This window comes from Rhinolophus hipposideros (assembly GCF_964194185.1).
Source record: "Rhinolophus hipposideros genome assembly, chromosome: 8".
In the NCBI taxonomy this organism is placed as follows: Eukaryota; Metazoa; Chordata; class Mammalia; order Chiroptera; family Rhinolophidae; genus Rhinolophus; species Rhinolophus hipposideros.
This window is the reverse complement of record NC_138054.1, coordinates 69,229,295-69,254,803: the sequence shown is the minus strand read 5'-3', so window position 1 is coordinate 69,254,803 and position 25,509 is coordinate 69,229,295. Positions and strand designations below refer to the sequence as shown.

Genomic DNA, 25,509 nt, shown 5'->3' with positions numbered 1-25,509 from the left:
CCACTCCTAGTTCCCTCCACCCCCACCTCGCCCAGAGGACCACCCCTCTGTCAGCTGAGGCATTACCCAATCTCCACAATCCCTCATCCCTCTTCCAGACCAGGGGCTCCAGATGTGCGCAGCCCTCAGAGAGCAGCAAGGCACCTGAGGCAGAGGACTGGCTGGCTGCCTCCTGCAGGCTAGACTGGAAGGTGGCAGGGGGGACCCAAGTGCAGGGCCAGTGGGCGTGAGCATGGCTGACCAGTGTGCTTCCACCCACCATGCAGGGCGGGAGCAGGGAGGAGCCCCCACCCACATCCCCACCCCACCCCCACCCCGCATGGGGCTTTTGAATTAGAAAGTCTTAACTTTTTCTTTTAAATGGCAGCTCTGTGTACTGTACATGGTAATTAATACATTAGCATTTATGCAAAATACCATCACAGCCAGGCTGGTATGTCAGCTGCCTTCCTGAGCTGCAAAAATGTGAGCGCCCCGAGGTACCTCAGACGGGCCCCCGCCCCTAGCAGACAGCTCGGTTTGACCTGCACCATTCCCTAACGTGTCTCAGAGAGCATGTACATATCTGTGCACACCGGCCAGTGTATATGCTTTTTCCTGTGAGGGTCTGTGGGTATGCATGTGTCTTTGTGTGTGCATGTCTGTGTTCATCTGAGTGTGTCTCTGTGTCTGTGTGTGCCTGTGTGCTAGTCTGGGCATGAACGCATACGAGTATGGTTTTATATATGCACACTGCTGAGCCTGTGTGTGTGTACTTCTCTGTGTGCCTATGTGCATGTCTGTGGGTCTGTGTTTGTGACTGGGTATGTGTGCATGAATGTATGTGTCTGTGCATGTCTCTATGCACTTACGTATGTGTGCCTGGGTACATGTCTGTGTGTGTCGGCATCCGTGGGGGTTACGCGTGCATGCGCATATGCACACAAATATGTAAGTTCATGGTCACATGTGTACCTCAGTGGGTACTCCTGTGTAAGTGCCGATATGTAGGTCATTAGGTACGTCTGTGGGGTCTGCTATTTGTGGATGTGCATTTGTTGTCAGTAAGACTGTGTGTGTTTCTGTATGTGTTTGGATATACCCGTGTGCCTTCCTTTAGATGTGTGTGTGTGTAGGAGATGCTTGCTTGCTAGAGTGTTTCTGGAATGGAGTTGTAACGCAGCGGAAAGAACAGCCCGCTGGAAACAATGACATCGGGGTCAAACCCTGCTTCCACCCCTTGATAGCTCTGCGACCTTGGGACAGTCTCTCCATGTCTTTGCGCCTCAGTTTCCTCCTTTGTAAAATGGGACTGATGAAACCTACCTTTCCCATAACAACAATAATAAATATCCACTGGGCACTGGAAACCCTGCTGAGGAGCTCACAGTGCAATGGGGGAGATGCACCCACAAACAGGCAGGGACCAGAGAGGTTAATATGGTGAGGGCACAGGGTGCTTCGAGACTGTCATTTAACTCCGAGTGGTTGATAGGGGTGGGGAAGAATTAGGGACGGCTTCTCGGAGGAGGCGATTCTAGAGTGGAATCTTGGAGGATGAGTAGGATTTAGCTAGAGGGAGAAGCTGAGACGAGGGAGCCAGTGGAGGGAGTGCAGACATGAGCTGTGCAACTGCCCAGCCCAACCAGAGAGGCTGGAGACTAGGAGCGCGGCAGGAAAGGGCGGGTCGGAGTTGGGGCCGGGCAGCTGGACTGGGTCATCCAGGTAAGAAGGAGAGAGTCAAGATCAGAGCAGAAACATCACTCTACCTTCTGCAGGGAGGTGGGACAGAGGCTGTATCACAAAAGATCTAGAGTGTCAAGCTAAGGGGCTTAGGTTTTTCCCCCCGTGGGCAATGTGAAGCCATAGAAGGCTTTTAAGCAGAAGAATGGCTGGGGAGTTTTGTATTTTATAGAAATCACCCTGCGTACTGAGTACTGGATCCTGACTGAGGGACGCCAGGGCTAAGGACAGGGAGACCAGCCATGGGGTGTTTGGTGGCTTAGTTTGGGGTAATGATTGTGCTGCCACACCTCTTGGGTGTATCTTAGGAAGGGCGCACCAAGCCTTTTTAAACGAAGGCATGCACAGAGCAGGCAGCGGGAACACTGGTTTCGACCCTGTGCCCCGCCATTAGCTTGCTGTGTAACCTTAGCGTGGCCAAGTCTCTTAGCTTCTAGGGCTTTAGGTGGTAGTTGGGTAAGGAGACCCGCAGGAGGTGATCCACGCAGAAAGGGGGGGGTCGTTGGGAAGGAGTTTGCTTCCCTCACCTCCTTGGGGAAGAGTCCCCTCGGGGCACAGGAGGCCCGGCAATGGGGGCAGCAGCCTTCCTCCTTCCCTCTTGTGGACAGGAGGGTGAGGACAGGACAAGGACAAGCTCATGTATTTTCATGCCGTGGCCTCACACTCAGCCCCATAGTCCCAGCTCACAGAAGCTGGGAGGCTCCTCTGGGGTGGGCCAACCCCGCCTGCAAGCAGACACTCCGCTATTGTTCAAAATGGAATTGGTCCCAGGAAGCTTGGAGCCTGTAAAACCGCTATGAATTTTGCAAAACAGCTCTGAGGCGGTAAAGCATGTCAGAAGAATCGAATGCGGAAATCCTTATTTAGAAGCTCCACTCTGGACAGGCAGGCAGTGCCTGGAGAAAGGATGGGGCAGGGGCTGTGGCCCTAAATGTCCCTCCCCTGTAGCCCACGCAGAGGCAGGCGAGACAGCCCTGCAGCTGCTGGAGCCCCAGCTCTGTCTGATTTGCCTGGCCTCAGGCTGAACCCCTCACAAGGCACCCCCCATCCTTTCCCAATGTACCTATACTTTTCTTTCTTTTGAAAGCAGCTTTATCATTTTGTAAAAAAAAGGATACATATGCTCATTGCAAAAAATTCAGACAATATGGAAAAGTTCAAAGAAAAATGTAAAAATCACCTCGGATTTCACCATCCAGAGATAACCACATAACATTTTGGTGACGTCCTTCCAGACTTCTCTCTGTGCATAAATATACACAAATAGATTCCACGTATGCAATTCTACCATGAGTGAGATCTGTCGACACGTCCTGTTCTGTCACCTGCCCCCCAACCCCGAACTCAGCAATGTGTCACAGATATCCTCCATGTCAATGCACATAGAGCCACCTCAGAGTTTTAATGCCTGCGCCATACGTGTGAATAAACCTCACTTTCCTTACCCAGTCCCCAGCTGATGGTGGTGATACATGTTTTCCCCATTGTTTTGCTCTTATAAGCATCCCTGCAATGAACAGCTATGTGCATATATCTTCGTGCATTCATTCATTCATTCATTCATTCATTCATTCATTCATGCCACAAATGTTTGTAGAGTCTATCCTACATACCCTGAGCCCAGTGCCAGGCTGGGGATAGAAACGGTGAATGAAACAACATGGTCAGTGCTTGCTTTTAGAGTTTATGATATAGTGGGGAGACAGGACACCCAGCCACTGTCAGCAGGGCAAACAGCAACTTTTTGCACTGGGCTTGTGTCTTAAGCACTTACACAAATCACTATCCAATTAGCAGGTGATACGGAGTACCCAGAGTATGAAGGAAAATTACTGGTAGTAGGAAGGACATGTGTAGACTATGAGAGGGGAAGAGAAGAGAAGGTAACTTACCCTTGGGAGGCAGGAAGGGCTTCTCTGAGGAGGTGACATTCAAGTTGAAAGATGAGTGGGCAAGAGGCAAGGTCAGGGGATGGTGGGTGGGTGTGGAAGGGAACAGCAAGAGTTCACTTGGAGTGGTTTTTTCAATGACCAACATACAGAAAATTCCTAAAAATGGAGCTGTGGAGTAAGAGGGCAAGCAGAGTTTGCATTTTGTCACATATTGTAAATTGCTTTCCACGAAGGTTTTACTAATTTACAATCCCATAAAAGGTACGTGGAGGAGTTGTCGCGCAGATTCAGTAAGAGTGGGCGCAGGGGGTTAAGCCTAACGCTCGCTTGTGTACAGGAAGCGAGCTGGTCGCTGCTGTTGCCATTATTATAATAATTATCTTTGCCAATCTAATCGGTGAAAAATGATATCTCATCTTTGTTTTTAACCAATGTGTCTTTTTTTTCCAACTCTGCAGGAAATTGAGCCTTTGGAGGGGGGGAAATGAACTATCTTTCTTAAGTCACCTTTGTCAGATACTTTCCTGTGCCTCTTGGAGAGGCAGGAAATGTCCAGGGGCCCTGGCTCGCAATCCCCTTCGCTCAGCAAAGCCCCTGGGACTTAGAGGTGACTCCAAATCCCATATGGCTCTGGGTTTCCAAAGGCAGGTGCCAATCAGAGAGGAGAGTGGTTTGGAACCTATGTAGGATGGGTGTCATGCCCTTGGGGAGGGATCAGCTGTGGGGGGGGACTGGAGGCAGAATCCACATGCCATTAAGAGTGCTTAGAGATCCCAGGTGCTCCTGGGTGATATTAATGCAGCTGTATGAATACTAACAGCGTGTCCATTAATATTAATGACAATAATAAACAAGTGTGAGGATTGTTTTTAAAGAGGACTGCTGCTCCAGTTGTTGCCCCCCTTCTTGAAGAAGCTTCTAAGGTTTTCGGCTTCCCTCTCCCCAGACCTCGTGCAAGAGTCCGTGGCATCAGCTTGACCTCTGCCTGGGCAGGGACTGAGCCAAAGGGTACTTCCAGCACTTTGGATTGAAGGAGAATCAATGCAGGAAACCCCAAGTTTCTGTGCGAGGCGGTGCTCCGTGCTCCGGAGGGATGTGAGACGTGGGGGGCAAGGAGGGATGAATTGGCTTGTGTATGGGCAGCCAGCTGTGAAGACTCCACTTCTGACCCTCTTGGGCATGAGGCCCAGCCAGCTACGTCCCCAGAGGAGTGTGGGCAGGGGGCTTGCAAGGGGCCAATCTCTTGCAAAGGTGGCTGGAGGAATTACCCTGCTAAAGTGGTCATGAATTATAGAAAGGAAGAGGGGGGAGGAAGGCCCAGAATATCATATGTGTAAATAACCCAGAGTGGTGGCCAGACATAAAAGCCAGCCACCAAGCTCTTGTACCCACAGCAGCCCTTCTCCTCCCGACCCACTCGTGCCAAGTACCACAGCGAGTCACTTACAACCTCCTTCTTCAAAGGATTTGTTAATAAGTCAATGACGGAACATCTAAAGGGGAAAAATATTTCTCTTTATAGTTGGAGATAATTGTCCCAGGAAAAAAAAAAACAACAAACCTTTAATTACAACTCACATGGAGAAAGCTTGATTTGTGGGCAGAGCCCAAATGCTGAGGAGCTGGATGTAAAATATTTGTAATATTTAGGGAACCTAGAGTTTTACATAAAAGTAAACAGCATTGCCTGAAGGCACAATTTCCAGCAACACAATAAAATGTGCAGTGAATTTATGGCGGCCATCCATTAGCTCTTACCAAGGCAACGTCGCCCCTATCTGTCGTCCATCATTATAATAGAGGGTTAATGCACCGAATTTACATAAAAAAGTCATATTGTCTGCATGAATTATTTACACTCGAAGCTGTTTTTACAGCTTGGTTTCAAGCTGGATTCTGGGAGAGATTCTGCCAGTAAATTACTCTGTGGAGACCTGGTTCTGTAACTGCGCGCGGAGCCAGCAATGAAAAGAAAGGAAAATGGGCAGGCCCTGGCGGGTCGTTGGTGCTGACGCCTCTGGGGTGGGGGCTGGTGGCAGTGGTGGAGGCTGTCGGACCTTGCTGTGCATGGGGCTCCGTCTCTGGGCCCCGGGGTTTCACGTGTGCTGCCCAGCGACCCATGCGGGCAAAGCTGGTTTGGGCCCCTGGAACCACAGCAATTTCCAGAGGTGTCCAAGGGTTCTTGGTGGCTGAAGTCAGAGGTCTTTTAGGGATCAGGATCCTAGACAGGGAGAGGAGCGGCCGTGTTTGTTGGAGCAGGGCCTAGCTTAGCAGTGTGACGATTACAACCTCCTCATCCCCATTGTACAGATGGAAAGACTGAGATCTCAAGAAGCACCTACTCAGGAAGCAGGAAACCATTCATCCCAGGAGGGCCTGGGGAATACGGGATGTACGTATACTTCAGACTTGGGGGGAGTGAAACTGGGATGCAGCTTCCTTGGGAGGACATACAGAGAATCCTAATGTCTCCCATCTCAGCCTCTTTGTTTTCTAGGGCTTTTAGTGAATTGGAGCCAGTTTTAGTGGTTAGGATGGGGATGAGCTGTTTTGTGGCCCTGGGTTCTTCAATTTTCTTTCCTTTTGGGTTTGGGGTACTGGGGAGAACTGCTTCTGCTAACAGGTGATATTGAAGTTATGGGAGGCTGATCATGCAATGAAAACCCACCTGGATTTTTAATTCCATGCTAGCTGCGTGGCCTTGGGCAAGCCGCCTAGCTTCTACGGGCTGTTTCCTCATTTATAAAATGGGGTTTCTAATCCTGACTGCCCTAGCCTGTCCCCGCAAATGAGGAGAGGCTCAAAGGTGAAAACATGCTCTAGGAGGTGTGTGATGTGTTATAAGTAAGGCCACCCGTCATGGGTCAGCAGAGGGAAGCCTTGAGGTTAGGGCTGATCGGAGCACTGGAAAAGAAAAGTGCAAGACAGACAGATGGAAGGACGAGGCCAGACAGTCAGACACAAAGAGATAAAAGAATCCCAGACAGAGAGATAAGGAGAGACAAAGAACAAACACACATAAACAAAGAGATAGGGCGAGAGATGGAGAGGAGGAAGAGGTGACTGTGGCAGGTCGACTCAGGCTGCCGAAGGTCTGACTTTCTGGAGCCTTGAGGATGTTTTCCTGGTCAGTAAAGAGGTTGGCAGGGTGGGGTCTGCCCGGGGGCCAGGGTTACCTCTTGCCTGGACCCTCTTTCTCCATCCAGGCCAAGAAGTGCCTGGGCTTCTTTCTGGCCCGTGGTTCCTGCCTCTTCTCCGTCTGCTTTTCCACAGCACAAGGAAGCCTGAGTGGGCTGCCCGGCCCCTTCCTTCCCCTCACCCCCCAGCACCTGGGACGGGCATGTGATTGTCGCTGTTGCACTCTGGGTCTCCCACTCCTGGAGCAGTCGCAGCAGGTCCCAGGGGCCTGGAGACAACAAATGATTCCCCGCTGACGGGTTGCTGGCTGCCTCCTGCCTGCCAGCCCATTCTGCTGCACACGGCAGATAACCACGGAAGGCCAGGGAACCCCTCCTGCCCGCGACGGTGTGATTTAAACCTGAACTTCTCTTTGCTTTCATCCCCCGGAGAAGCAAGATTTAGATAATAAATTTCCCTGTCTTCCTGGGAGCATGCACACATGTGCACAGACACACACCTGCATACTTACATAAAGGTCCTCACACATTGCAAACTCCCCAGGCACCACTACTTGCACAGAAACGTGTCCACCCCATTTGCGAACCACATGTGTACACATTCACATATGATACATCTGTATGCATACACATGCCATCCAGGGGCCTCACAGCCACAGGTTAGGGCAGGAGGAAAACGTGGTGGTGGCCGGAACAGCTGGGGCATGTGGGGTGGCTGGGAGGGGTCGACTGGACAAGCAAGGCCGAAGTTGCAAGAAGCTCTCCAAATCTCACCCCGCCTTGTTGCCTTGAAGAGAGGAATGAGGTTTGTGTCTTTGTGTGAATATGTGTGTCTGTGTGTGTGTCCCTGTGCCCAAGTCTGTGCTTATCTGTGGGTGTTCACAAGTGTGGGTGCCTTTGTTGGGTGCTGAGGTTGACAGTCTGTGGAGGGGGAGAGAGTGACGTATTGTGAAGAACTCGGGACTGGAGTCATGCCCACCGTGCCGCTGGCCTGCTGTTGGCCTCGGGGGAGCTGGTGCCCCTCTCTGGTCTTCAGTTCCTTCTAGCAGCTGAGGGTCCCGCCAGTTCTGACTTTATAGTCTCTCTGTGTGACCCCGAGGGTGTTTCTCTAAGGTCTGAGTGAGCTGCCCTTGTGTATGTGTGTGTGTGTCTGTGCTGAGTACATGGTTGTGTGCATGCTCTTGCCATGGCGTGCTGTGTGTTTGTGTGAGTGTACTTTGCAAAGCAGAGAGGATGCCCGTATGCCTATGTTTGAATTGTGAGTCCATGTTCAGTCTAGTGTGTGTGTGTGACGGTGAGTTTGGGAAATAATTTGTGGGTGTGCTTTGCTTTGTGGAAGAATTTGAGGGTGAGGACATGAGGCCATCCTTGCTTAAAATCGCACCGCTCCCCTCTTTTTACTGCTTCTTGGATTTAATCTTCTCCATAACATTGATCCCCATTGAGCACACTATCTATTTATTAGAGTAGTCCCCTCTTTTCTGAGGGGGATATGTTCCAAGACCCCCAGTGGATGCCTGAAACTGCAGATAGTACTGAACCCTATATATACTATGTTGTTTCCTATACATACATGCATACATACACTTTATGGCTTCTCTGTGGCACATCCAAATAGCCAGCATCATTACTCCTGGGCTTTGGGGCCATTATTAAGTAAAGTAAGGGTTACTTGCACACAAACCCTGTGACACCACCAGTCGATGTGATAACCGAGATGGCTGCTAAGTGATGAATGGGCAGGTAGTGCATGCGGTGTAGATACATTGGACACAGGATGATTCATGAGATTTCATCACACTACTCAAAACAGCATGCAATGTAAAACTTATACATGGTTTATTTCTGGAATGTTCCAGTTAATGTTTTTAGATCTCCACTGGCCGTGGGTAGCTGAAACTGCGGGAAGTGAAACTGTGGATAAGGGGGGCACTACTGTATTTTGTTTATGGTTTCCCTCTCCCTTACCAGAATGTAAACTACACAAGGGCAGGAATTTCAGCTGTGTTGTTCATCTCTGTATCCCCATTATTAGAACAACCTCTGGCACACAGTGGCATTGTGGATGTTCAACAAATATTTATTGAATGAATGAATAACTTTATCACCTTCTTCAAGAGTTCCCTTAAGTGTCACTTTCCCCTCTCCTGAAAATATTGTTAATCATAAAGTACCATATGTGTACCAGGAGGAGCTGATATCACCAAGGTGCAGAAAAAGTATGGAAACAAGGTGAAACGAAAAGTTACATTTTAAGAAAGGAATGTTGCTTCTCTTTCTTTCCAGGAGCAGTTTTGATTAAGTTCTGAGGGTGGGAGAACAGATTTTAAAGTGTCAGGAAGGGAGGTGGAGAAGACGGAGTAAAGACAGTGGGTTTAAACAGTATTTGGAGGAAGAGGAAGAAATGTATTAGCTGAAGTGGCAGTGAAGGTCCCATGATTACTCCATTACCTTGCTGACATTTATCAACCTTCCTGTCAGGAGTGTGCCAGGTTCATGGCATTTGGTAGCTTAAGTAGGTCTTTGGGTGTATGTGACAGGGAGTACCGTGTCTCCCCGAAAATAAGACCGAGTCTTATATTAAGTTTTGCTCCAAAGGACGCATTAGGGCTTATGTTCAGGGGATGTCATCTTGACAAATCATGCTAGGGCTTATTTTCCGGTTAGCTCTTATTTTTGGGAAAACACAGTATCTAACTTAAGGTAGGAATTAAGGTTAATGGAAAAATGTCTAGAACTGTGCTGTCTGCTACCAGAGCAGCTGGCCATACATATGTGGCTTTTGAGCACTTTAAGTGTCACTTTCTTAATGAAATCCCAACTACCCTATTTTAATTGCTACCTGGCCCCTCCCAAGCACTTCAATTCCCCTTACATTGTTCTAATTTTTCTTTTGCCCTCATCACTTTCTAATGACTAATTTAAGTTTATTTTTTCACAGTTGGTTTCCCTATTAGAATGAAAGACGTCACAAGGGGTGGAAACTTTGTCTGGTGTGGCCCCTGATGTGTCCCACATACCTAGAAGTGTGCCTGGCATGTAGCAGGTGCTTAATCAATATTTAATGAATCACTGGATGATTCTGTCGAGTGAGTGGACTTGTGAGTGTTTGTGTTGGTGTGAATGGGCTTGTAAGGTGAGCGTTCATGGGGGTGTGACTGTCATGGGCTGTGTTTTGATTGTGGGGCAACTGAGTTAGGAAGGAGGGTGAGCTTGCTCCAAGGCTCTGTTCTCTGGGCCTGAGGGGAGCAGTTGTCTGATAGGAGCTTCAGGTTCTGGGCACCCTGCCTGGACATTGTTAAGGGTTTACAAACAGACCCACCGATGGCTTCCTCTAGAATCGCTAGGAATCCTTTCTTTGACAAGCTGCTCCCTTGGTGGCCATGGGCCTGAGCCCAAGTCCTGGCAGCTTCCTGGATCCATTCCCTCTTTACCCCAAGTTTAGGGAATTCCTTCAACCTGCAGCCCAGTCTGACCCCTAGGCTGGGAGGAGTCAGGGGAAGGGTGAAGACTGGTGGTCAGTGCTGGAGGACAGCCGTGCTGAGTGGCTGGGCTCAGCATCCAGATAGTCTGGACACATGGCTAAGGGGAGGGGCCTTGAAGTGTCCCTCGGGCAGGTGGGGATCCTGGCAATTGGGGGTCCAGGACGCAGCAGACAGTTCAGAGGCATCAGGGTTGGGCGGCAGGTGGCTGGGTCCTGATGAAGGGCTGGGGAAGAGGGTCCCAGCTAGGGGAGCTTAGGACGTGTATGTGGAGGTCAACCCACTGATCCCAGTCTCCAAGGAGCAACGGGGTCTGTGCCTCAGTCAGTCTCTTTTTATGTGAAGGTGGAGGGCACAGAGCTGCTGGGAGGCGGAGGCGAGTGACCATCCCTCTGGATGACAGTCGGGACTCAAAACGGCTTAACTGAGTGGACTTTGCTCTGAGGCCCAAGAGGTAAGTGCAGTAGGGGCCAGAGACAAAGTGCCTCCTTGAGGCCAACGTTTGGGAAATGCTGCTAACGCTGAGAATGTGGTGTTCAGGGCCAGAGTTCTCTTTAGCTTTTACATTTTTCAGCTGTGTGACCTTGGAAAGGTTATTTAACCTCTCTGAGTCTTAGTTTCCTCACAGGTAAAATGGAAACACTTTTTATTTCATAGTGGGATTGAAAGGATTAAGCTGTTATTCCTAGTATTATTATTTTATTTAAAAAACTGCACAGATCCAGGAAGAGAAGACTGCCTTACAGGAATTCACATAATAAGATTCAGGGTTTGGGCTCATCTCGAATGAATGCCTAGTATGGATGGTGAAATCTGTGACACTTAGAGAAGAAAGCGGTGATCCCTGGAGCCAACATGGATTCACCAAGACCAGACGAATCTTTTAGATTCTTGACAGCTTAATGACTGGTGGATGAAGAAAATGAGCTAGTGTGAAGTGGAGCAGAATCTGTTTAATGAGCACCTACTGTGGGCCAGATACTTTAATACATGGTCTTACTTAATCTTTACAAGCTTGTGCACTAGATGCAACAGTCTCATTTTGCAGATGAGCAACTGAGTCTCTCGAAGGTAAGTGGCTTGCCCAAGACCGATGGAGCTGAGATTCAAGCCTGGATCTGTCTGATCCTTTCTGCCATAGCACACTGTCTCCTAAGACATAGGAACGGGTCTCTCATGACTCTTGAAGACATGATAGATGGCTGTGAGGGCACAGAGGGGGCTCCCATCTGGCTGAACAACAGCCATGAAATGTTCTTCTACGTGGAACCAGGTCAGTCTGTGAAGGTCTTTAGAGGTTGCTGTAGGGCTCTGCCTTCTACCTTGTTCTGACCAACAGATGCCAAGGATCCAGAAGAAGACATAAAGGGTGCAGACCCATAACAGTAGGAGGTGGTACAACAGGATAAGGACAGAGGAAAGGTCAAATAGCAGAATCAGGATCCAGAAGGATCTCAATAGGCTGGAGTGACTATGTGGCATGGCAAAATATTGATGAAACATCAAAGGGATAAATGCTGAGGCCCACCTTGACTACAGGAAAAATTGTAGAGAGGAGCAGCAGCTCATGAGAAAGGGATTTAGGAGTTAAAGGGCCAGTAAGTTCAGTGTGAGTCAGTGGGCTACATTAATAGAGGTATGGGGTTTGGGACAAGGGAGGGGGACCACTATCCTGACCTGGCCTGCTCTCTGCCCTGGGGCAGTAACTATTGTACATATGCTTTCTCCCCCCCGTTTTTATTGTGTTTTGGGGGAGGGAGGTTCTTTGAGGGACAGGGCCCTTCTGGAGTTTGACCCTTGGATTCCATCCAGAGTAGCCCTCTGAAATGACACCTCTAAAGGAGAGAAAGAGGCTGCAGATTTTCTGAACTTTTGTTTGAGCAGCAAGTCCTGAATCTGATCTTTATGCCACATTGACCTCATTTGAGGGAGAGGAAAGCACTGGTTCCTGAATGTTCTGGAATTGGGAGAGGTCCTGGTCCCCTTGGCCTCTGGCCAGCTATATCCACTCCCCTTCCCAGCTGTCTCCTTCCCTCCTCAGAGCCCTTATTTTGGTGGTCAGTGGTTTGCCAGGGCCTGACAGGGCTGCTTCTCCTATGCTGGAGGCAGGGAGCAACAGAGAGCCTTGCAGTTGCTCAGAGTGCTTGAGCTGGGATGTCACCTGCCAAGCTGAATTCAGCACAGGAAGCGCCTGGCTCAAAGACGTACTGTTTAATTTGGAGGTTCTGTTCCACTCTGAAATGCACTTCTTCTGGCAGCTGCAGTGAAGTGAAGCTGTTGAGCTTCCCTCTCTTATGCCAGAATCACAGCCACTTTTTCCTGAGAAAGAAATGGGGCTGCAGATAGTTTTACTCATTAAATTCTTCTTTTCCTCTTAGATCTGTTTTTGTAAATTTTTTTTTACATGAACAAAGAAGTAAAACGGATGATGTTGAAATAAACCAGGCATTTCTGATAAGAAGGTTAAAGCAGATTGTTGGGGGTAGGGAGGGGGGTTGGATACACCCCACATTTCTGCACACAGGCTGCTCATAGCCTGTTGAGGATGGGAGTAAGAGAAAATGTTCACGACTCTGCTTACCGCCCAGCCCACAAGAGCTCTTTTTCTCCAAGTGTCTTGGCGATTCACCAAGAAAGGCAGTTAAGGGAACTATGATTTATCAAGAGCCTACTAAGTGCTAGGCCTGTAGTATGAGTGAGCTCATTCAGTCCTCATAAAAACCCTGAGGGAGCAGGACTCATTTTATAGATAAGGAAAGTAGAGGCTCAGATGGATTAAGATAAACCAGTCAGGGATCTACAGAGCTGGAATTTGAAACTCCATCTATCTGACCCCAGATGCCACCCTCTTTTTGCTATAGTTTGTTACCCTGAACAGTTCCGTATCAAGCTGGGGATGTAAAAGGAAGAGGAGAAGGACGAGAAGAAGAAAGAAAATGAGGAGATATCGGCCATCTCTGATGAGTGGGCATCCTACCTGGCAAGATGGAACAAGACACTGACTGCAGTGAGTGAACTAAGAAACAGTTGCTGGGTTTTGATAAATATGGGTGATTTGGGGAAGGGTGTGGAGTGTGGATGGGTTTGGTTGGATAATCAGGGTGGACTTCTTGGAGGTGGAGGATCTAGAAGTTGAATGGAGGTCAGGCAATGGCCTTGCCCCAGCATGAGCCAAGGCAGGAAAGGTGAGAGCCTGGCTTGGGTGTGAGGAGGTAAGTCAGGGTGGGGCAGAGATGGTTATGGTGAGAATATATGTGTTGGAGGGGGAGGGCGGGATCAGGTTGGAGTGTGTAATGCAAAGAAAGAGCCCTGGGCTGGGAGGCAGGTGCCTGGTTCTTGTTTTGGCTCTGTCACTGACTTGCTGTGTGATCTTGGACAAATCTCTTTTGCTCTCGGGTCTCAGATTTCATGTCTGCAAAATGGTAGGACTGGACTAGAGAATCCCTAAGGATCCTGACAGGATCCCATGAAAAGAGAAGGTGACTATAGAATCCAGAAGACCTTGAATATCCAGATTGGGCATTAGGATCATGAAATGTTAGTGCGAAAAGGAATCATCTACTAAAACAAACATCTTACTATACGTCTTAAAGGATAAGTAGGAGTTTTCGAGGTGAAGGGAAGGGAGATGGGAGAGGGAAAAGAGAGAGGGCATTCCAGGCAGGGGGTATAGCATGATCAAAGGCGTGGATGGAGGCAAAAGATAGGTGTGCAGGGGACACCAACATGTTTGGTGATGTTGAAAAATAAAGACTATCATAGGTGGAAGTCTTAAGAACTAAGTGACCGAACGGGAGAGGGAGATGAAGCCAGACCTTGGAAGTCAAGGGGCTTTTATTCCATCCTCTGGAACGAGAAGCCATTGAAGGGATCAGTGGTGTTCATTCACAAGGGCAGTTTTGAAAGATCACTTTGGCAGCTTTGTTGATGGATTTGACCGGGGTTGGGGGTGAGTCCAGGCTGGGGATGAGTATGGAAAGACCAGTTAGGAAGCTGTGGTGTCGGCCCAGTGAGAGATGGTGATGGTCTGAGGAAGGGAGCAGAGTGGGTATGTTGAGGACAGCCTGTGAAAAGGAGAAGCGAGGAAGCAGAAAAGATAGGACTTGGTGATTGATTGGATGTGGCGAATGATGGGGAGTGAGGGACAAGGACTCCCAGGTTCCTGGCTAGGTAATATGCCCCGAGACAAGAAACACAGGATGAGGGACAGGTGTTTTGGGAAAGATGATGAACTCAGTTATGGATCTGGTGAAGCTGAGGTTCCAAGGGAACATGTATGTAACGGCTTTTTCTTTCATTTATTTATTCATTCATTATTTATTGAGCCCTTGCTATGTGCCAGACACAGCCGAATGCTGCCTTCCTGGAGCTGTCCATCTAGAAGGGCATTCAGAACGCTCTTCCTTATGCTGAACGCTGACCTGCCGAATTTCTACCCACTCGTCTACTTCTGCCCATCAGGACTTCGCAGGAGTGTACCCCACTTCAGAGATTAGAGGTCAGATGATCATGGCTCGTGGCATCGCCTCTGGTTCAGGGAACAGAGAGCTGTGGAGAGAATGTGGACTTTTGAAAATTATAAAGAAGTGGATTCCAGCCTGACCGCCTTTGTTTATGAGCTCGTCTGTTCAGCGGGTTTAATAAAACCTCTCTTACCGGCAGTGGTGTGCTGGAGTGGGTTCCTACTGGCTTATCGAACAGATTGAGGGCAGCTCTTCCCAACTCTGTGTTCAGCGACATCCCATGGTAGCTTAAAGTTGACCATGGTGGGCATATTTATACCACAGAAATTGGCAAATGCTACAAATCAGAACTCGCTTTTTCCTCCAGATTGCTGATTGGTAAATGTTTGCCAGCACATTACCGCTTACAGGGTGATGGTTAGGTTGATGGGTGTTGAGCACCTGGCACACGGCACCCACATATGCACACATGCTTGGCACACAGTCGGTACGTCATAGTGTGACAACCTTCTCCTTTGACATTTGCCTTGTACAGGAAAAACTATTGTTTCATTAGCCAGAGTAACACCTACCCTTCAACCAGGGACGGTCCCCTCTCTTTTCTCAGATAATGTGGTTCCAGTGAAAGCTGCCATCTTCTTGTTGCCCTTGACCTCCACAGAGGGGTGGAGTCAAAAGCGTGAAGATTTTGGAGTCTTATGAATCTAGGTTTGAATCTTGGCTCTGCCTCCTGCTAGCTACGTAATAACCCTGGGCAAGTTATTTAACCACTCGGAGCCTCAATTAAGTCACCTGTAAATTGAGGATGGACATGCCTCCCTCATTAAGTTGTTGTGAAGATGAAATGAAGTAATGGGTGTGTGGGTGTGCAAGGACCCGCCATCAAGGACGCAGTTTCAGTGAAAGCTTGACCAATGCCGGCCTCCTCCCCCTGAAAAGTCCAGTGTGGACTTGGGAGACAGTGCTGACAATGGGGGCTGGGGAGGGAGGGAAAACTGGGGCTGCCTCCTTGAGAGAGATGCTTGCTGCTGGAATATGTAGGCCGCGAGAGGCTCTGGGCTATAGGCTAGAGGACCCTCCAAATGTATTCTGAGTGCAGTGGAGGGGAACTCCCCAGGCCTCAGTTCACGCTTCCTGGGCCCTCACCTGCAGATCTGCAGATAGGCTCCTATCATCAGCTCAGCTTGTGGGTTTCTGGGGCGGCTGTGGCAGCTTGGGTTGAACTGATTTACCAGCCCCAAGCAGATTAAATCACCCAGAGTCATTTGAATTTTACCCGGCCTTGTCACACAAATCTTAGAAACTGCTGTCTGGCAAGAAAACTTTCTACTTTTTGGAGAAAGTCTCAGAGCTCTAGAAATTGAGGTGAAGTGGGAAAAAGGAGATGGGGCCAGGGGTTTTCTGCATCTCATGTCGGGCTTGAGTTGGGGAGTGGAGGAGGAATGAATGTGTGTGTGTGTGTGAGAGAGAGAGAGAAAGAGAGAGAGAGAGAGAGAGAGAGAGAGAGAGAGAGAGAGAGAGAGAGAGAGAGAGAGAGATTGCTGCAGAGGACTCCGGAGCAATGTCATCATGCCATCTCTGGCTGTGTGACATAGAGCAAATCACTTAACCACTCTGAATGTCAGAGGATTGTTTTGAAGGTCAAAAGGGCTAGTTTTGTATAAAGTGTTTTTGCAGACTTTAATCAGTTCTGTGATTACTAATTGGGAAGAATGAACAAAGGACTTTGTCAATAAATTATATATGACTATAGTTACCATGTGTTGAGCAGAGAGTAAGGTCTCTGCGAGCTAAAAGTTAGGGGACACATTATCAGAGGTCTGGGGCTTGACTTGGGTATTAAAGGAAGTCTAAGTCCCAGAAATGTGAGTGGAAGAGGTTTTAGTGCAATTGAGGTTGTGAACACCCCATCCATCTCCAGCAATGAATGTGTGTGGCTCTGGAGATGAATCTTGATTGGTTTAGCCAGTCAAGATAATCCACCCACCCCAACCTTGGCACATTGATTGGTTGTAAACCAATCAGTACACACATTCCCCTGGTCCTAGGGATTAGTTTAGGCTGGCCCAGTCAGACAGAAGCTCAGAACTTTTTTTTTTTTTTTTTTAAAGCTCAGAACTTTTGTTAGATGGCTGGGGAAAAGACAGCCAATCTCTTTGTCTGGATTTGAATGAGGAAGCATGGGGTCTTAAATCCTGGGGGGCATTTGGTGACTAGGAAGATGATCTGAGACTACTGTCAACATACGGAAGTGGGAAGAGCCTGGAAAAATCACAGAAAAATGGCATCTCAGCCCTGATCAAGCTGTGCCTGAAGCCTACTGTGTCTGGCCTGTTTAGTTAAGTGAGCTAATCAATCCACTTTCTAGAGCAATTGGGATTTCCTTTTTGTATTCCTTGCCTCTAAAGCTGATAAAGGGGCTGATGGATGGATCTGTGACAGCAGTCTGGAGAGTGGGAGTCTGCCTAGTAACAGGCGACCAGTAGTAAGGAGAACATCTGGGCTGGAGTAAAGGTACGGTAGGGGTGTGTGATAGACGGGGTGGCAAGTGGCTTCAGGAAATGAGGTTAAAGGAAGTTTTGGGTTGAATAATAGAAGAACTCAGAAACAAGTTTAAGAATTTGGACTTGATTCCATTGTCAATGGGGAATAATTGAAGATTGTGAGTAGTGTGTGTGTGGGGGGAGTGGTAGAGCCATGTGAACACAGTGGTATTTTGGGAAGATCGACCTAACTGTGGGATGTAGGTTGGTTTGGAAGGAGAATTGCGAAGCTGAGAGTTAACAAAATGATCATTTACTGATACTGGGCACAGTGTATGTAGTATCTCGCCTAATTCTTACAACCACCCCTCTTTTTATTACCTTTAAAACTGTGTTTCAAAGATCTCGAGTAACTTGACCAGTCATATCATTAGTAAACAGCCATCAGGACTTGAACATAGCTCATCGGACTTCAAACCCTGTACTCTTATTCCTCATATTTGTAATAACACAGGTGAGAGGATAATATGGGCTAGACTAAAGCAGTGGTCACAGGATTGGGAATGATGGATAAGAGACATTAAGCTGGTGAAACCCTAGACATATTCTTATTAGAGTCAGAAACTAGACCAGGGTAGCTGTTGTTATCAATTGAAAACACTTTTCCTAAAGTGCTAGATATTGCAATTAGGTAGGAAGATAAAATAAAAAGGGTAAATATTGGAGGATGAGAGCAAATAATCATAGTTTGCAGATAAGATAACTGTTTACTTGGAAAACCCAAGACAATTTCTCAAAAGCAATCGGAAACAATAGAATTTAGTAAAATGACCAGTAAGAAAACAACGAACAAGTATCATTTCTGTTTATAAAGTGACTATCTGGAAGGTCCAGTGAAAGGCCTCACCCACAGTGTCAAGAAGAGAATGCTAACACAAAATACTTGGAAATAAACTTCATAAGAAACGTAGAATTTACATGAAGAAAACCAGAGAAGTCTGCTGAGGGATATGAAAGACTTGAATAAATATGACACATACCTAGTTCTTGGGTGAAAAGATTGAATACTATCAGGATGCCAATTCTCCTTAAATCTATGTACAAAATCAAGATAATTTAATCAAGACCCCCACAGGATTCTTTTTATTTTCTTTTGAATCTGACAAAATAATTTTAAAGCTAATCTGGAAAAATAAAAGCCAAGAATAGTCAGGAAAATTCTGAAAAAGCAAAATGATAAATATTGACTCTCTCAGATATTAAAATGTTTTATAAAGGGATGGAAATTAAAATTCTTATGTAAGAACAGACACATCGTTGGGACAGCACAGAGAGTCCAGAAATGCATCCAAACATTTAAGGGAATTTTACATACAATAAAATGTCATTTCTATTGAGTGGGAAAATATGGACTATTGTATAAACGATGTTGGGATAATGGGCCAGCCATCACAAAACAGACTGGTTTTCCACCTTACCCCCATACGATCAAACCATGAAGACCACACAGGTATAAATATGAATGAATATTTTGGTCATCTTCAGGAGGGAAAGGTCCTTGTAAGCATGATGTGATATCCAGAAATCATAAAAGAAAAGACTGATAGATTGGGATATATGAAAATGAAAAATGTAAGTATCTGAAAGACCATGAAAAGAAAAGTTAAAAAAAAGGAAAAAAAAATATATGATTGACCATTGTTTAATCTGATCGCAAATGTGCAAAGAACTGTTACAACTCATTAAGAAAAAGATGAATATTTCATTAGAAAAAATAGGGAAAGGACATAAACAGGCCATTCACGAAGAAAATAAGTACAAATGACTGAAACCCAGGAAAAGATATTCATTTACTCTCACCAATAATCTAAGCAATGCTAATAAAAACGAGTGTCATTTGCCTTCTGTCAATTTGGCCACACATGAAAACCCAGGGCTGGCGAGGGTGTGGACAGACAGGTGCTAGAGAACTGTTGATGGGAAGTCCATTGTTGTAAGTGTTCTGAAGGGCGAGTGACAGAATTAGAAATAGCATACCCTTATTGCAGCAATCTCATTCGTAGGATTGTATTCTAAGGAGATAATTTCAAAAATGAGCAAAGAGATATGCACATGGCTATTTATCTTAAGATTGTTTAGGAGAGTAAAATCTTGAGAACATTTTACATGATCAATAGAGACCCAGTTAAAGTATAATACATATATACAATGAAGTACTATGAAGTGATTAAAATAATTTTGTCGAGCTCTATTTATTGACATAGAAAGATGTCTATGACATATTGTTGAGAGAGAAAAGCAGGTGTCAGTGAGAACAGTATGTATAATACAATCTCTCCTCTATAAAATTATATACATAGATTTCTATGTGTATATATGCATAGAGATATGTCTGGAAGGCTGTTCACCAAAATGCTAGGAGTGGTTATATCTGGGCGTTAGGATTTTGGGTGATTTTTACTTTCTTTTACATACTTTAAAATAATGGTTTGATTTTTTTTTAATAATGAGGATATGTGTTTTTCAATCAGAACAAATAATAACGCTCTCTTCATTTTGGAAATTAGATAAATATCAAATGGTGATTTAATGAAGTCAAGCTGTTAAGGAGTCAAGACGAAAGTCAAGAATTTGATCCTATGCATGGTGAAAAGCCCAGAGCAGCAGTTGATTCTGGAGGAAGGGAGAGGAGTGAGGTTTTCACGGCGTTGGCTTGTGACAGTGGCTGGTGGGCATTAGAGACTGATCACAGAGGCACAGAGGCCTTTTCCCCAAGGACGAAGCTGTGGAGGAGATCTCAGAGGGAAGGAGAGGAGGTACAGGAGTGGAGGGCCAAAAACTTGGGCCTGGTACACGGCCACATTTATGAGCTGGGAGAAGCAACAGGATGAGTGGTCAGGAAGGGGAGGGACAGCCAGGAGCATAGAATGCCTCAGAATTCCGTGGAGGCAGGGGTGAACTTCCAGAGAAAGGTCAACCATATCTAACGCTGTCAAGGTACTGAGACCAAGTAGAGGGCACAGACTTGACAAATAGGAGTTTGTTGGTGACTTCAGAGAGAGCAGTTTCAGTGGGAGAGTGGGGCTCTAGGTGGGTGTGTGTGGGAGTGGGGGAGAGTTTGATATGGGAGAAAGGAGGGTTCCAGCTTGGGGGAGCAGGTTTGAGGGAAAGGGACTGAGCCTTGATCAGGGATGGCAATAACTGGCACATGTGCCACCTTGCCCACTCCCCAACACCAGCAGGCATCACTAATCATTCTGCCGAGCCCGGAGGAAATCTCAAAATCTTTCTCCCAGCAGGCCAGGGAGCCACCAGCAATCTAATGGACTTGGCCAGTGAGGTGAAGCTATTTTCCATGCCTGGGCTTGAACACATACTTGAAGGGTGATGAGAAGGAAGGCACGGGGTGGGGGTCGGGGTGACTAAAGGTGCAGGAGAGAGGAGGTCTGGTGGATCCAGGGCCATCCAGTGCAGGTGTGGACGATGGCCTTGGTCTGGGAAGACTTCTGGGCCTGGAGCCCAGGATGATTAGAGAGTCCGTGAGTCTGAGGTGACAAGATTTATGCTTTTATGCTTTGGGAGACTGTGAAAAAAGCCCAACTGTGTGTGAATTACTAGTTGATGCACAGATATTTAGAGGCTCACTTTGGCCCACCATCTGGCTGTCCAGAGAAGGCAGAGCAGGAACCCCATTGTCTGGAACACCTGGCATAGAGTGGGGTCGGGCTGTGGGTTTCAGTGCAGGGCCAGAGAGCAGAATAAGGAGCTGAGGTTCCATCGTGACTTGTTGAGAGGACTTTTAGGAAAGACAGTGTGACTCAGCTGCTGTGTCTCCTCCAGTGTGTTTTGATTCCATCAATGGGAGAATAGGGTCCTAGATATAGAAGGTAAAGACTGGGGGACTCTCAGTGGCCAGAGCTTGTCTTGAACAGTGGAGGAATGCAGCCACAAGAGCAGAGCTCGCCTACAGAAGATGACCAGGATGGGGAGAAGTCCAGGCATCATGCCCAATCTAGGAGGAAGGCTTGAAGCACCTCAAGTCAAGGAACTAGACATTTGCTTTTAACCTGCTGAAGCCATGTTTCCTAAAATGTGCTCCTTGAAACCCTAGTTACTTGAGGTCGTTCCACAGCAAATACATTATGAGAGCACAGTAAAGGCTCTGAGAAGTCCTGAAGCAAAGAAACTTTGACGTAGAATTTTTCCAAACTTATTCAGCCACCGAAACTTTTTCAGTTTAACACCAATTTACCTTCCGCACGATTAATGGCTGACATGGAGCAGAGGGAGTGATATGTCCCATGTGGTCCCAAGGGCAGTTTATGTGCCGATGTGGGGAGGTTGCAAACAGGCAGATTTTGGCACCGTCCAAGGAAGAACTTTGCAACAATGGCAGATCTTTTAACCATGACAGAGGCCGTAAGGGAATCCCTGCCCCTGTATGCCTCAAGCGGAGGGTGGACTTGTCAGGGACGCTGCAGAAGGGAGCCAGGCTGACTCCAGGTGGCTGTCATCATTGATTTCTGGGGTTCCATGAGTCCTGGGAAAGGAGCTCTTTGTCTACCCAGAGGTGGTACCGCTCCTTTGGAGCCTGTTGCCTGACTTGTATTGCTGAATACTTGTCCTAAGAATACTTGGGATGCTTGAAATGAACAGCCTGTGAAGGTAAGATGCGAACACATAAATATCCTCATTAAGTCCCAAATACACATCCCAAACTTTACATAACAGGAGCAGCAGCTGGAGACGCCCACAGCCCTAATTGCTTTTCTGTACTAAGAGAACATCCTCTCTCCAGCTCTGCTTCTTCCATTCATTTGGGTAATTACTGGAGGACCCAGCTGTGGTAGACTGGTGGGCAGGCGGAGGGTTTGTGGGTGCCACCCTAAGGAGGGGATGCCAGGGGGCCTGCAACCACTTGACTCTGGGGAGTGCGGCCTGAGGATGGGACGTCAGCCACTCAGTGCCCGTTCTGATCCTAATGGGCGCAGATTGGGCTGCCAGGTCAGGATGTGTCAACTCCAGGGACTTGGCAAGCATAATTCAGGGCAGCAGGAAGGACCCTGTGCCAGGTACAGGCATAGGGATGGGAATGGATGGAAGAAAATGGCTCTGTTCAACAAATTGCTCAAGATGCCTTCTCTGACTCTCAAGCTGGGCTGGGATACTGAGAACGATCAATCAGCCACAGCTCTTGACCTCAGCGCTCACAGCCCAGAGGGAGGAAAAAGCTGGGGGCAGGAAAAGGGCTGGCATCATGGCAAACTTTCAGGACTGGGGTTACTGAGGACGGAGAAATGGAGTCTTTCTTGGGGAAGGGTGTCGGGGACTTCTTGGAATAAGAGACAGTAGGATTGGGTCTTGGAAGTGAGTGTGACCCAGGGAGGAAAACAGTCACCTGCAGTTGGGGGCGTTCCCTTCTGCAAAATGGAGTCAAGGTTACTGTGGACTTCTAGGTCCCAAAGTGACATCTAGTTTGTCCCCTTCTCTCCTGGTCTTTAGTGACCACCCAGGACTCATGAGGATGCGCTTGAGAGTTCTTTAAGGGTGTCCCAAGCATGGAGCTCTTGCCGTTGGGACCCGGGTCTTTGGTGGTTGGCTAGAATGGGTGCCCTCGATCAGTCAGGTTTGAGCCTCTCTTTGGAGGGGTTTTAGAGAGGGTTGTGGCCCAGGTGTTCTGACCACTAGGCTTCCCGTGGGTGGCGAGCAAAACTTTTCCTCCTGGTTCTCTCCCAGCAGCCAGTTCCATTCTCCCAGCCCCAAGTGGCAGCTCTCTGGGCCGGAAACAATGTGCTTTTTCCACGCCTGGGAGTGGAAGTCAGCAGTTTGGCACCGTCTGGCTGGCAGCCTCCACCGGCTTCCTTTGGCACTTTATTGGCAAAGGCGGTGACATTTCTTTCAGTTGGGTGGGTGGAGCTGTTATGCAAACTCCCGCTCTCCTCATTCGCCAGATGAATATTCATGACTCAGGCAATCTGTACCAGCCAGACTTTCCTGAGGGCGGCAGCTTTTCTTCTCTTCCTCTCTCTCTCCTTTTCTCTCTTCTTCTCTCCTTCCCAGCTCTTTGGAAAGCTGGAGTGCAGCTATATTTAATTTACAAATACGGAGCTATTTAGCTTGCCTTTTGAGATACAGGCATTGGGGAGGAGGTGCTGGCAACAGGAATAGTGGTTGAAACATTTGGGCCCGACCCTGGGCCTCCAGGCCTCAGTGTCAGCACCGGCCCCCATCCCGGGAAACCTCATGGCTCTAGGACTCCCTTTGAGCTTGGCATCTTATTGCCTACATGCCTGAATGTGCAGCAGCTTGTGCCACCCCATTCCACACTGGCCCCTGAGGTCAACATGGAAATTCTGAGGCACTCAGGCTTTCCTGCTCAATGCACGGCCCAGGCCCCATCAATATATCATGGCTTCCTCGCCCCCTGCCTCTCATGCTCTCCTGTTTGTCAAGACCCACCCAGACCCAGCTCCAAACCCTAGATCAAAGCCCAGAAGGCACTGGGGCATTCCCTACTCATTGCTTTCCTAGAGAAGGAACCAATCCCTACTTGGGATAAATTCCTTGGGGATACACCTGCTCCTTTTCTAGGAAGGATGCCTCCCTAGTTTCCTTTGTCTCTTCCCAAAGAGGCACCAGAAACTCTGGTAGAGAGGTCAAATTTTCCAGAATTTGCCAGGGAATTGGGTCTCAGCAAGGATGTGCTTGTGTATGGCATGCGTATGTGTGTGTATGTAAATATTTACGCACAGCTTAAGGGGGTCTGTATGCCTACATCTATGTTCAAGTGTTTGAGTGTGTGTCTGTATGTGTAAGGGCGTGAATGTGTATGTGGCGGGAAGTCTGGGAATGCCTGCATGTGCGAATGTGCCTCTCCAGTTAGAGTTTCATGTGCATCTCTATGGGTCTGGGGTTGCTGGGTGTGAGGGTGCTTCTGGGGGGCTCCTGGGAGGCTTGTGTGCGTGAGTGTGTATGTGAGTGTGTATGTGTAACTAATTGTAGGTGTGTGTACAAGAGTATGTGTGCCTCAGAGTCTGGGAGAGAGAGAGAGTGTGTGTGTATGTTAGGGTGCGGTTCTCCCTGACCTCCCTTCCCTCCCAAACCTTTTCCTCTCTAGCGAGGTGGAGGGGGACGTCCCCCCCTTTGCGAGTGTTACAGATTCTATCCAAGGATGGGAACAGAAGGCTTCCCAGCACAGAGCGTCCTGAAATTACTTTATACTCCCCTCTCCTTGTTTCATCTAATCAAAATAGCAGCATCAGGCTCACCCATTCTCCGTGCCCACCACTCAGCCCCAGGGGAGGAGAGGGAGGCAGGCCATCTTGTCTGACCCCCTTTGAGAGCCCCTTCAGCCCAGAGCCAAGGAGCTGTCTTCCAAATCTCCTCGTTCCACGGCCCATGCCTCAGTGGCAAGAGCCAGCTGCCTCCCTGCCTGCCAGCAACTGCCAAGCTCTTCCAGAACCCACATCCAGGCCCAGCCTCATTTACAAATATGCAAATTTACATCTTTTCTGGTATGCAAATGGAGACATGACAAATAGCTAATTAGGGTCAAAAGAAGCACTCTGAACCAATTAGTTGTAGGGTCGATTCCTTTCTGCTGGGAGGAGTCTGGGCCCTCCTGCTCCCTCACGTCTACACACTCTGGCCTGCCCTGTCTGGCTGGGGCTGTGGACCTTCAAAGAGCACTGAAACAGGAGACGATGCTTGAGTCCCAGTCTCACTTCTGACTGTCAGCTATGTGGCCCTGGACTCACTTGCCTGAGCCTCGGTCTCTTCCTCTGTGAAATGGAACAATGATAGTGACTGTCTGGTCCTAATTCTCTCCCCAGTGTAGTGGGACTTGGGAGGACTTAGATGTGAACAGCCTTTGGAAACTGTACTAAAATTCCTTTGATTGACATGACACTTGTGTTCTTTCAAAATACTTTCTGCCCTTGATTTCACTGAATTGTCATATTCACCCTCTGAATTAGATGAACTAGATACAGTGACAGGATGGCAGGAGGTTTCATCCTGGGTGCCAACTCTGGCCAATGATTTATGTCCGCCTGGAGTGTGTTGAGAAGGATCCTGAGGCCAAGTCTGAATTCACCAAAAAAAGAGACTGTGATTGATTAGTGATGTCTGCTGTGGGTAAGTGACTGGATTCTGGCAGCTCATGGGCTGCATATTTACTAACCAGGAAAGATGTGGAATTTGGAGCTTGGGTTCCTGTCCTGTCTGCTCCCTTGAGTAAGTGACTTCCTCTTCCAGGGCTCAGCTACGTAGTCTAAAACAGTGAAAAAAAACACACCTATGTCTTAGAGTTATTGTAAAGAAAAAACAAG

General features: G+C 47.9%; 1 long non-coding RNA gene across 2 annotated transcripts in view; it reads left to right on the top strand.

Moving 5' to 3' along the window:
* The window catches only part of LOC308500634, a 49,415-nt gene extending 34,582 nt beyond the window's left edge, over positions 1 to 14,833 (top strand). The window contains exons 1-4 of one of the 2 annotated variants that reach the window (XR_013993759.1): positions 9,544 to 9,797; positions 10,579 to 10,687; positions 13,095 to 13,240; positions 14,576 to 14,833. This is a non-coding gene — a long non-coding RNA (uncharacterized lncRNA). Of the gene's footprint in view, positions 1 to 9,543; positions 9,798 to 10,578; positions 10,688 to 13,094; positions 13,241 to 14,575 lie in introns of those variants that run through there. The other variant, XR_013993758.1, reaches the window with a different exon arrangement.
* Positions 14,834 to 25,509: the final 10,676 nt, after the last annotated feature.